The sequence below is a fragment of the Astatotilapia calliptera genome, chromosome 20, assembly GCF_964374335.1.
Source record: "Astatotilapia calliptera chromosome 20, fAstCal68.1, whole genome shotgun sequence".
NCBI classification, from domain to species: domain Eukaryota; kingdom Metazoa; phylum Chordata; class Actinopteri; order Cichliformes; family Cichlidae; genus Astatotilapia; species Astatotilapia calliptera.
This window is the reverse complement of record NC_137441.1, coordinates 14273177-14284648: the sequence shown is the minus strand read 5'-3', so window position 1 is coordinate 14284648 and position 11472 is coordinate 14273177.

Here is an 11472-nt window from a genome sequence, read left to right as displayed (position 1 = left end):
AGGACCCTTAACCAACCACACCTGTTGGAAAGAAGCCATTTTTACCCATTTTGAATGTCTGGCCTATGGGTGTGATTGCAACTGCTAAAATCCATTCAGTGGGTTATTCAGTCATTAAAATTGGGTGAGCTGTTAATTATTTACTGATATACTTTTACTATACTATACTTTGATATACTGTAAAAACATGTTTACATTAAGTAATTTGATGTTTCTGTCACGTTTTTATCTTGTAGAACTACATTAAAGATTAGAAAATGTTCAGTGTCCTACTTTAGTTAATTTGTCTGAATTACAATATTACCAGCAACTAATTAAATGTTAATATTGTAGCGGGTCAGGACTGTTCGGGGTTCTGTTTGTACAGTTATGTTTTGTGTATGTTGCCATGGTGACGAGTGACGCTCTCTCGCTGCAACAGTGTGTCCTTCCTGGGTCAGAGGGCGCCCTGTGTATTGTTGTTGTTGTTGCCGCGCTGAGCAGTTAGCTAGCGGCAGTGTATTCTTCTGAAAATGTTAATAAACGGCTGTGCTCCCTGGCTAGCTCACGGGAAGCAAGACCAAACGATACCTCCGTCTCCTCCTTGTCTGAGCTCGCCACATTGGTGTCAGAAGTGGGATAGCTCACCCTCGCCGTAATGGAGAGAGACATTCAGAGGCTGGAGCAAGCTGTCGAGGAGAACATTCCCCGCTTGGGAAACTGGCGATTGAAGAGAGAGGATGTGAGCGGCCATGTAAGTCCGACGGGTCCCGATGGCGCGAGCGCACCGCGGCGGCGGCCCATCGCGACAGATGCTAGGGCAATGCTTCATGGGCTACCTCTGTCGACCCACACGCCGAGCCCCCAGCTGCGAGCAGTTATGCCTACCACGCCAGTTAAGGTACCAAAATACAACGGGCTAACCCCGCTAGAGTCCTACCTCTCACAAGTGCGGCTGGCCGCCAGACATAGTGGCTGGAGCGAAGAGGAGACTGCTACACACCTAGCACTAGCATTAGAGGGAGATGCACTGCAGATACTCCTTGACCTAGCCCCGGCAGAGCAGCATGAGCTCCAGGCCCTCACTGCGGCACTCGAGAGGCAATTCGGGCAGCGGCACTCCACTGATCAGAGCAGAGAGCAGCTAACCAACCGGAGCCATCGACCGGGGGAGAGCCTGGGCACCTTTGCAGCAGACGTGTTGCTGTATGCTCGTCGTGGCTACCCGGAGTTTCCAGCAGCAGCCCGTAAGGAGCTTAGCCTGCGTGCTTTTCTGCAAGGACTTTTCCCAGAGCGACTACGCTAACACGTCCGCCTGGCCATGCCTCAGACCCTCCGTGAGGCGCTCCTTGAGGCTGAAAGGGCCGAGCCGGTGCTCACCTCGCGACCTAACCAGCAGGTGCCCCCCCCAAACTACCCCCAAATCAGAGCCGCAGACTGCGACGGGGAGGGGGAGGTCGCCGAGATGTCCCAGCTGCGTCCTCGCCGACCGACCAACCGCTGCTACCGGTGCGATGAGCCTGGCCACGTGGCGCGTGACTGCCCAGCACCAGCCCCGAAGACCAGAACTACGCAGCCTCAGGGAAACGAGGAGGAAGCGGTGTAGCAAGGGGACCACCGCTCCAGCTTCCTGCCCCCCTCCAAGGACGATGCACAGTGGTGGGCCGAGTTGGGCACCTCAAGGGACTCTACCTGAGCTGCTGTGTTGAGGACCAGCCATGCCAGGCCCTGGTGGACACAGGGTCTACCATTTCCCTGATACGACCTGGCGTGCTCCCTGGAACATCCGGGCCACTGGTGAAGGGTTGGTTGCCCACAGACACCCAGCTGATGACAGTGACGGGGGAGAAAACTGTTATGCGGGGGAAGAAACCGTTGCGGATCCAAGTGAAGGATCTAGAGCTGGCTCGCCGACATTCAAGACCAGTGCATCATTGGCCTGGATCTGCTGAGCCGCTGGGGGGCCTGCGTCGACACCGCGAAGCTGGCTATCACTCTTGGCGCAGAGACTTTTGCTCTCCAGCGCAGCTAAAAGCAGGGAACGGGGACCAGACGAGACAGGTGTCGGGCAGCTGCCACTCAGCAGATTTCGGATGCCGGTGGCTCCGGGTCATCTCCACTCGCCTCAGCCTCAGCCTCTCAGCCTGACAAACCCTCCTTCGACTGAGACCATCGAGGCTGTTGATGACCTTTGGCAGCGCAGCAGCGTAGGCCTCAACGTCGACCAGCGCCAGCGGTTGAGGTGCCTCCTGGACGAGAATGTGGACATTGACATTGAGAATGCCGCCAGTGACAAAGACTGTAGGCAGACGAGTCTGGTCCAGCACACCATCGACACCGGCTCTGCTCGGCCCATCCGTCTGCGCCCACACCGGCTGCCCCTCTCGAAACGGCAGGTAGCGGAAGAGAAGATCCGTGAGATGGCTGCGGCTGGGGTGATCGAGCCGTCCAATAGCCCATGGGCGGCACCCGTGGTTCTGGTGGGGAAGAAGGATGGCAGCCCGAGGTTCTGCGTGGTCTTTCGCCGTCTCAATGCAGTCACCAAGAAGGACTTGTACCCGCTGCCGCGGATTGACGAGGCCCTAGATTACGTTACCGGCTCCAGTTGGTTCAGCTCCCTCGACCTACGCAGCGGTTACTGGCAGGTGGAGTTAGCCCCCGACGCAAGGTCTAAGACTGCATTCACCATTGGACAGGGGCTGTGGCAGTTCAGGGTCATGCCATTTGGGCTCTGCAATGCGCCAGCGATGTTTGAGAGGCTGATGGAGAGGGTGCTTGTGGATATCCCTCGTAGCCGCTGCGTTGTGTACCTGGATGACCTGTTGGTGCACGGTGGCGACTTCGACAGTGCACTATCTCACCCGCGAAATGCCGGCTGTTGGCGAGAGAGACCACGTTCTTGGGCCATGTGATCAGCGCTCGAGGTGTCGCCACTGACCCTGCAAAAGTGGCTGCGGTCCGGGACTGGCTGACTCCCTCGAATGTCCAAGAACTGCGGAGCTTCCTGGGCCTAGCATCCTACTACCGTCGGTTCATCAAAGGGTTCGCGACAATGGCCAGCCCCCTCCAACGCCTGACTGACAAGGGACAGCTGTTTGGCTGGGGGGGTGCCTGTGCAGCGGCTTTTGCACAGCTGAAGGAGGCCCTCACCAGAGCCCCAGTCCTGGCCTTCCCCGACACCCGTCAACCTTTCATTGTGGACACTGATGCTAGCAGGCTCCTCCTGTCGCAGGCCTGCGACAGGAGAAGCGGGCCCAGGAGGTGCTGGGGGTGGCTACTGCTCAGGCCACAGCCGGCGGAGGGGGGTGGCTCCCATTGACAATGCAGCAGCTGAAGCGGGAGCAGGAGGCCGACGTGACGTGAGCTGGTCCACGGCTCGGTGGGGGCAGGACACTATGGGAACGCCAAAACTCTCCGCCGCCTCAGGGGACGGTTCTACTGGCCTGGCTGTCGACAGGATGTGGAACTTCATGTGCACTGCTGTGACACCTGTACGGTACAGAAGGGCCCAACTCAACGCTCCACTGCCCCCCTTCAGCAGCACCTGGTGGGGGCCCCAATGGAAAGAGTGGGAGTGGACGTCCTAGGGCCTTTCCCCGTCACAGAGTCAGGGAACCAGTATGTGTTGGTGGCTATGGACTATTTCACGAAGTGGCCAGAGGCCTACGCGGTGCCGGACCAGAGCGCAACGACGACGGCCGAGAACCTGGTGGAGGAGATGTTCACCCGTTTTGGGGTCCCGGCTGAGCTCCACAGTGACCAGGGGCGTAACTTCAAATCGAAGGTCTTTGGGGAGATCTGCCGGCGACTGGGGGCGGGAAAGACGAGAACCACACCGCACCACCCACAAAGCGATGGCTTGGTTGAGCGCTTCAACCGCACGCTGGCCACCCAGCTCGCCATTCTCACCAGCCGCCACCAGCGGGATTGGGACCGACATCTGCCCCTGGTCCTTTGGTCGTATCGGACTGCGGTGCAGGAGTCCAGCCAGTGCACACCTGCCGCTCTGATGTTTGGACGGGAGCTCCGGACGCCTGTGGATCTGGTGTTTGGGTCCCCCCCTGAGCTGGAGATTGATGGTGGGCCAGAGATGGACTACTACAGGAGGCTGAGGAAGCGGCTGCAGGTGGTTCATGACTACACCCGCCAGGCCCAGGCCAGCGCCGGAGTACGACAGAAAAGAGCCTACGACACCAAGTGCCGAGGGGGGGTTTTCATGCCTGGCGACAAGGTTTGGGTGTACTTCCCAGTTCGCAAGAGAGGAGTGTCCCCCAAACTCTGCAGTCATTGGCAAGGGCTGGCGGAGGTCATGGAGCGGCTAACAGACGTGGTGTACCGTATCCGCATGCCGGGCCCGGAGCGCATGGTGGTGTTGCACCGGGACAGGCTCTCACCGTATCGACCGCTTGCTCCGGCAGATGCAGGGGACATCGGGGTTCTGTTTGTACAGTTATGTTTTGTGTATGTTGCCATGGTGATGGGTGACGCCCTCTCGCTGCGACGGTGTGTCCTTCCGGGGTCAGAGGGCGCCCTGTGTGTTGTTGTTGTTGTTGTTGTTGCCGCGCTGAGCAGTTAGCTAGCGGCAGTGTGTTCTTCTGCAAATGTTAATAAACGACTGTGCTCCCTGGCTAGCTCACGGGAAGCAAGACCAAACGATACCTCTGTCTCCTCCTTGTCTGAGCTCGCCAAAGTATGCTAACAAGCTAAGCTAATATGAGTAACACTGTAAGTACACCTGACTAGGGATGGGTACCGGTGTCCGGTGCCATGATGGCACCGGTTCTGACATAAACGGTAGTAACCAGACCGAAAAGCAGCGCACATTTCGGTGCTTTTTTTTTCCTGACCTGTGATACACTTCTAGCCAATCATTTTACGTTTCCAAGGATAGTAGGCGGGTCCAGGTACGTACGTTCTTTTAGAGCAGAGCTACAGATCAAAAATGCCCAAGGCGAAGCAGTCAAAAGTCTGGCTGTACTTCACAGCAAAATATGCAAACTCAGCAGCCTGCAACAAGTGCTTTAAGCTGATACTGTGATACTGTCAAAGGAGGTAACACCTCGAATCCGATGAAACACCTGGCGACGCATAGCGGTCTTTTTTTAAAAGCCGAGAAACGCGCCGTATTTGATAGCTTGCTGCGAGACCTCACACCGAGCTCATCCACTGTGGGTGTGGTGGCTGTTATCGGACCCAGATTTAGCAACATCCCCCAAAAACCCGAAGAGGAGAGTCCTGGCCCCTAGCCCTGCCAGTGTAGCAGAAATGATGACGGATGATGATGGCAGCAGCAGCCGTTCTTCTCTGCGTGAGTAGCTTAATGTCGTTCGTGTGTAATTTACGTTGAGTAGGCTAACCACGTTATTACTGTCATGGTCCTGGGCCATGTGGGCCCAGTATTCTTAGTTTTCATGTATTTTTGTATTTTGTTCTTTATTTAGGCCATGCTTCCTGGGTTGATCTGTTACGTTGTTCCTTATGTGTTTTCCCTTCGTGACTCTCACCCCCTGTGTGCCCCTCTGTGTATTTATGAGCCCTCGTCTCTCTTTGTGTTTTATTCTATGTTTTCCCCAGCCCGTTATGTCTGCGTTCTCCCCGTGCTCTCTCCCCTCCTGTTTGAACCTCTGTGTACTTCCTGTTTTACTTTGCCCATCTCCCATCAGTGTTACGTTCACTCCTGCCGTGTCTTGTTATGATTATCAGTGTCACCTGTGTTCCCCGTGTGCATCCACTTCCCCTGATCATCCCTCATGTTGTGTGTGTTCCTCCCTGTGTTTCTAGGCGAGCTTTGTATTTAGTTTTCCCAGTTTAGTTTCGTATTTCCTACGTTCTGCCTCTCCAGCATTAAAGCTGTAATTTTTGAGTTCATCCCCGTGTCTGTGAGTTTTGCATTTTGGGTCCTCCTCCTGCCTGCCACACAGCGATCCATGACAATTACATTAATGCATGTAAGGTGAACTAGCAAACATCATCATAGCTACATGCAGCTGTCTTCTTGTTTGATGGCAGATACTCCCTTCACCCTGGACAAAAAGGCTAAAATGACCAAAGAAAAAGAGGGAAGCAGCTAAACATGAGAGGTTTTTGGACAAAGTTTGTGTTCTTTCCATTGTTTAAGCACTGCTTCCAGCCAAGAGTGATACCATATATGCCCCATAGCTGCAGAAAAGGCTAACATTGTTGTCTTTTTACAAAAAACCAGCTGAACATGAGAGGTTTTTGGACCAATTTTGTGTTCTCCATTCTTTAAGCACCGGTTTGAGCACCGTTTGAGCACCGGCACCGTTTCAAAAGTACCGATTTGGCACCGGTATTGGATAAAACCTAAACGATACCCATCCCTACACCTGACACTTTATCAGTATTTTCAGCTAGCATCAAAGTCTCAAAGATCGCTGCTAGGATGGCTGTCTGAAGTTGTCCCAGATGTCACGGCCACAAACTACAGACCAATCCATTGAGCCAGCCATTTTCCTCCATCTATTGACCGATAACTTCTTCTTCTTTCAGCAGCTCCCTTTAGAGGTCGCCATAATCATCTCCTTACTGCGGTCAGGGGCCTGGTCTGTGACCCAGCATTTTAAGTTAATATTGTATTTTTGTTTTTCTTATGTTAGATTGCATTCATCTTAAGTTGTGTTATTTAGTTAGGGTTTAGCTGAGTGATTTATTCTAGTATATGTTTCATCCATGTCTCCATGTTTATGAGTCTTTTCCTGTCTTCTGTGTAAGTCTGTCTTCTCCTCTATGTTTAGCATTTAGTTATGCCTGTGCTTTCGCTCCCTTATCTGTTCCCATGCGTCTCTGCTTGTGTTCTGTCTCCCCAGTCTGCTGTGTGTGCATGACTGCATGTTCTATTGTCAAGCTTATGTTGTAATGTCTGCGTTCCATTATGTTTCCTGTTTTATTTTGAAAGTCTTGTTTCCATGTTAGGTGTGTTTAGTTTGGCTTCCCCTGTGGCATCCCGTTCATTTGTGTCAGCTGTGTTTCCCCAGGTTTTTCCACTTCCCTCATTACCCTTCTGTGTATTTAAGTCCACCGTCTTCCTCTGTTCAGCATCAAGTTATAGCTGGTCATAGTGTTTTTCCTCACTACTGCTCAGGTTCATGTTCAGTTTTCATGTTGTCTTGCATAATTGTTTGCATAGTTAGTTTAGTTCTATCCTAGTTTAGGTTTTGCCCTTGTTTTTCTGTTTTTGCTATTCAGCCAAATAAGCGGCTCACTTTTTGTTAAACTTCAGTTTTTCTCTCCCGTGTCTGCATTTGGGTTCGCTCCACTAACACACCAGCCATCCCGGCCGTAACAGGTGCATCCCTATCTGTCACGCTAACTCTCTGCACATCCTCCTTCACTACATCCATGAATCTTCACTGAGATTTCCTCTTTTCTTCTTGTCTGATGCCTCAATCTTCAACATCCTTTGTCTAATTTAGCCACTATCCAGTGCATACCTCCACTTCTCTGGGCTTTGAAACATGATTGATGCAATATTTCAGGCCTGATCCCTGAAGTGAAGCAGCTAAGGTTAGGTCAATTCTTTGGCATGTAGCTCACTGCACTGTAGTTTTGTCTTAATCTGGAGCATCAAACAGATGGCACGGCCACGTGTTTGTATGTCATGCATTGACGGTAGGGACACATGCACTGTCTCTCTGAGACTGTGCCCACTGAACAGAACCACAGTGTGTATGCTGGAAGGTTATCTGTGAATCTATGGCATCAGTGTCAAAACACATTTTTAACGGAGCACATGGATTAGATGAAGTTTATATACAGGGTTTGAAAAACAGGAAGTGAAAGTTGACTCATGGTTTCATTTACCAAAATATGATTAGTTTTTAACCTGGAATGAACCCAAGAAATTCATTGTGCAATTTAATAATAATAATAAAAATGCTCTCAAATCAAATCAGATGAAAAACAGATTATTCGGTTCCCTATTTTTACTCTGTGCATGCATTTCCTTGCATGTTTCATTATTTGCCTTGGAAGCAACATCTCGTGACTCTCTTGTGGCCTAAAGCAAAGCGTCCTTTAAAGCCTTCCTGTGCCTCTGGGTTTCAGTGAAGGTTTCACTCTGCAGAGAACAAAAGCTCTGTCAGTGGGACAGACTGACTTCTGATGCCTGAGGATAGAATAGCAAGGAAACCGGAAAGGGACCGGGGTGAAAAACACACAAGTTTGGCTGCTCACTGTTTGTAACAAAAACCAACCCTGAATCTAAATTAGCCAAACACACACAGAGGAGGGGGGAGCTTTATCTAACTTAAGAATGGGAGGCATGCCTACAGAGTAAACATCCCAGACATGGAATGACAAAAAAATATATTTTAAAGTTGAAATAAGTTATAAGAAAAAAAACTTGCAACCCTAGTGAATCAGTGAGATTTATTCTTTTAATGTTTGTATTTTAATGTCAGTGTTTCTCTTTGAGCTGAAAGGAGCTAAATTTCTGCTTAGTCTTCCATTTTGAAACCTAAAAGCTGATCATTTATACGGATTATTATAAATGATTATATATTTGATTTGAATGTCTTTCAACTTTTAGCTACCATGCTAGTTTAAAAACTTAGTGTTTATAGCTCATTTGCTTTTACTTGTCTGTGCATTGCCTTAAACTTGGAGGTCCTTAGAAATCATTTAGCCATTATGTGCTTTTTATACTTGTGTCTCAGAGCCAAGAGCTGAACAGACCTAAAAACAATTAAACTATAAAGACTGGTTGCAGGCAGTTCCTCCTCTTGATAGCAGTCATAATGTGGAATGATGTCCCTGGGCTTGTTGTCACTCTTAGCAGTCACGAGGAAAATGCTTGAAAACTAAAAATAAATGTTGGGATCCAGGCTCACACCAGTGTATGCAGCACAGACAGATGAGTGACTTTAACTCTGAATAAATTAATAGATGTGAAAATTCTGGTTTATCAATAATAATCTGATGCTGAATAAGTAACAAAGGCACACAAACCTGAAACCTAAATTTAAGAGATTGGGGTTTGATGGTTGTTCTTTTTTTAATATTAGAAGCAAAAAAAGAGGAAATGCAAACTATAAGAGAAAAAAGGATGTTGCACATTCTCTGTTTTACTGTTTTCATCTGCATGAAAAAAAGGTTTTTGAGTTGCATCAGCGCTTCATATACATCTGTGGAAACTCTTTGTTTTAACCAAACAAAGCAGAACTAGCATGAACCTCTCCTCTTCGCAGGTTACACTTCATAACTCGACGCGTTTGTCAGGTTCGAAGCGTATATTCGCAGATATTCCACCTGTGTGTTTACATTTGAAGAGTTCAGGGCCAAAGGTTGTTGTCCTCGACGGATTTAGCCCGTCTTTCGTTAGAGGTCTGTCTAAGGGCAAAACAGTCACATGGTGACAGTGTAATCCCGTCTCACATGCAGAGACTGTATCACTCTGCAGAGATGGCTGTGTTAGCTGCTGGCAACCTTGTGACTCACCTCAGGATGAACATGATGTTGTACTGTACACAAACAAGTAAATGTAGAAATAATGGAGCATAAAGTGAACACATATCTGACCAATAGCACATCGGACAGATCCGACCGCGAAGAACGACCTTTACTGCAGTTTAGATTTGTTTCTGTGATTAGCAGATTGCCGGATATATTTACTCAGCGTTCTCAGAGAGCTCCCTGTCTTCGACAAAGCTGACTAATACGACCACTGCTCGCTGTCTGTCCCCAAACTGCTAATGCTTAAAGGGAGCATGTAAGGCTTAATCCCATATTACCGTGGCTATGTTAAGTGTAAGCATCTGACTGTAACACTTCTAAGCAGAGCCTCCACGCAGGGCACGGAGATAAACAGAATTCCTATTTGATAAGCTCAAGCTGCAATCGGTCTTTATGAAAGTTTATAAGAGTTCTTATTGCCTGGTGTTTGAATTTGACACAACAGTGGAAATGTGGGGGAAATGAGTGTCTGCTGAAACCCTCTCATATCAAGGCAATCCAATAAAGAGATCTTCCAGGCGGGAACCTGTCGTTCAGTTAAGTGTGTTTAGGCCTGATGATGCCATTTCTTACACAATGGCTGGCTGGGACTACACTACGCCGGCGAAAGTCCCAAGTCTTTCTAACAATATGTAAGCACAGGCTTTTTCTGTTGCCAAACAAGGACTGTAACTACAGTGCAAGGAAGAAAATTGTGCAAATTTTATATTGTGTGCGTCAGAAGCACCTGCATCTTTTTAAATGCTTATTTCTCCAGAAAATTATAAAAGTGGGATGTAAGCTACAGCAAAGACATGAAAGAGACAAAGCCTTTCAGGTCAGTCACTGGATAAGTATGGGCTTACCACTCTCCCCCTCTCTGTCTCTCACTAAGGTGGTAATCTCCAACTAATAGCAAATTAGGATATTGGCAGTGACAGCAGCTGTGAGTTATGTCTGACACCTGCAAGGACATGTCAATACTCAGAGACAAGGTCACAAATGTGCAGGTCTGTCAGTCACAGAACATGGTTACAGATGATACCTTTAACATCATGGTTAAACTTGATGTTATAATGATGGAATCATGTAAAATATCACAGAAATACAAGACGTGGTAAAGATAGAGGTATAAAAGATCCTTTACTGGAACAAAAAACAAACAAACAGCTTTTCTCTTGTATTCTCCCTTACTGTTATTCTTTTATTATTTCATTGTGCCTTTCTTTTTTCTTGTTTAAATGACTGACAAAACCATACAAAATGATCTCTGCAAACGCTACATCTATTTTGAGGCAAATATATTTAATTTAATTTAATTTAATACTTTATGATTGTTCTCCACCACAGCTGAACGATGTGACAGCTGCTGTCGATATTCAGCAGCTTGTGATTTTATTTGTTGTCCATCCCTTCATGACAATCATGTACACATTTTCCGGTGGCTACTTTCAACAGCATAGTGCATGATGTCAGAAAGCTCAAATCATCCCAATCTGGTTTCTTGAACATCACAGTGAGGAACAGGTGATAAAGTATATATCATGGATGTGCAACCAACAAATCTGCACCAACTGTGTGGTGCTGTCATGTAAATATGGACGAGAATCTCTGAGGAACGTTTCCAGCACCTTGCAGAATCTAAGCCTTAAAAGACAATTCTGAAAACAAAAGGCAGTCCAACATCAAAACTAGAAAGCCATATCTAATAAAGTAGCTGGTGGGTATAAATCCCCACTATATTGTATATATTTGTTCAGATCAATTATGCTTTTGCAAACTTTGAATAAAGGACTTATTATAGCTGTTTTTTTGTTAAACTTAAGTGAAATATATTTCTGCAAAGTAACTACATATCAAATACATATGACAGAGTAATACATATTATATTTACCACTGAAAAGTAATAAAATAGAGAATAATAAAGTAATAAAGTAAAGAAGGAGTGGCCTACTTTACACACACACATCTTATTTGCTCATCTTATCGGCCACCTGCAACCTCTTCCATCTGCTCCACTATATAAATTAATCCAAACATGTT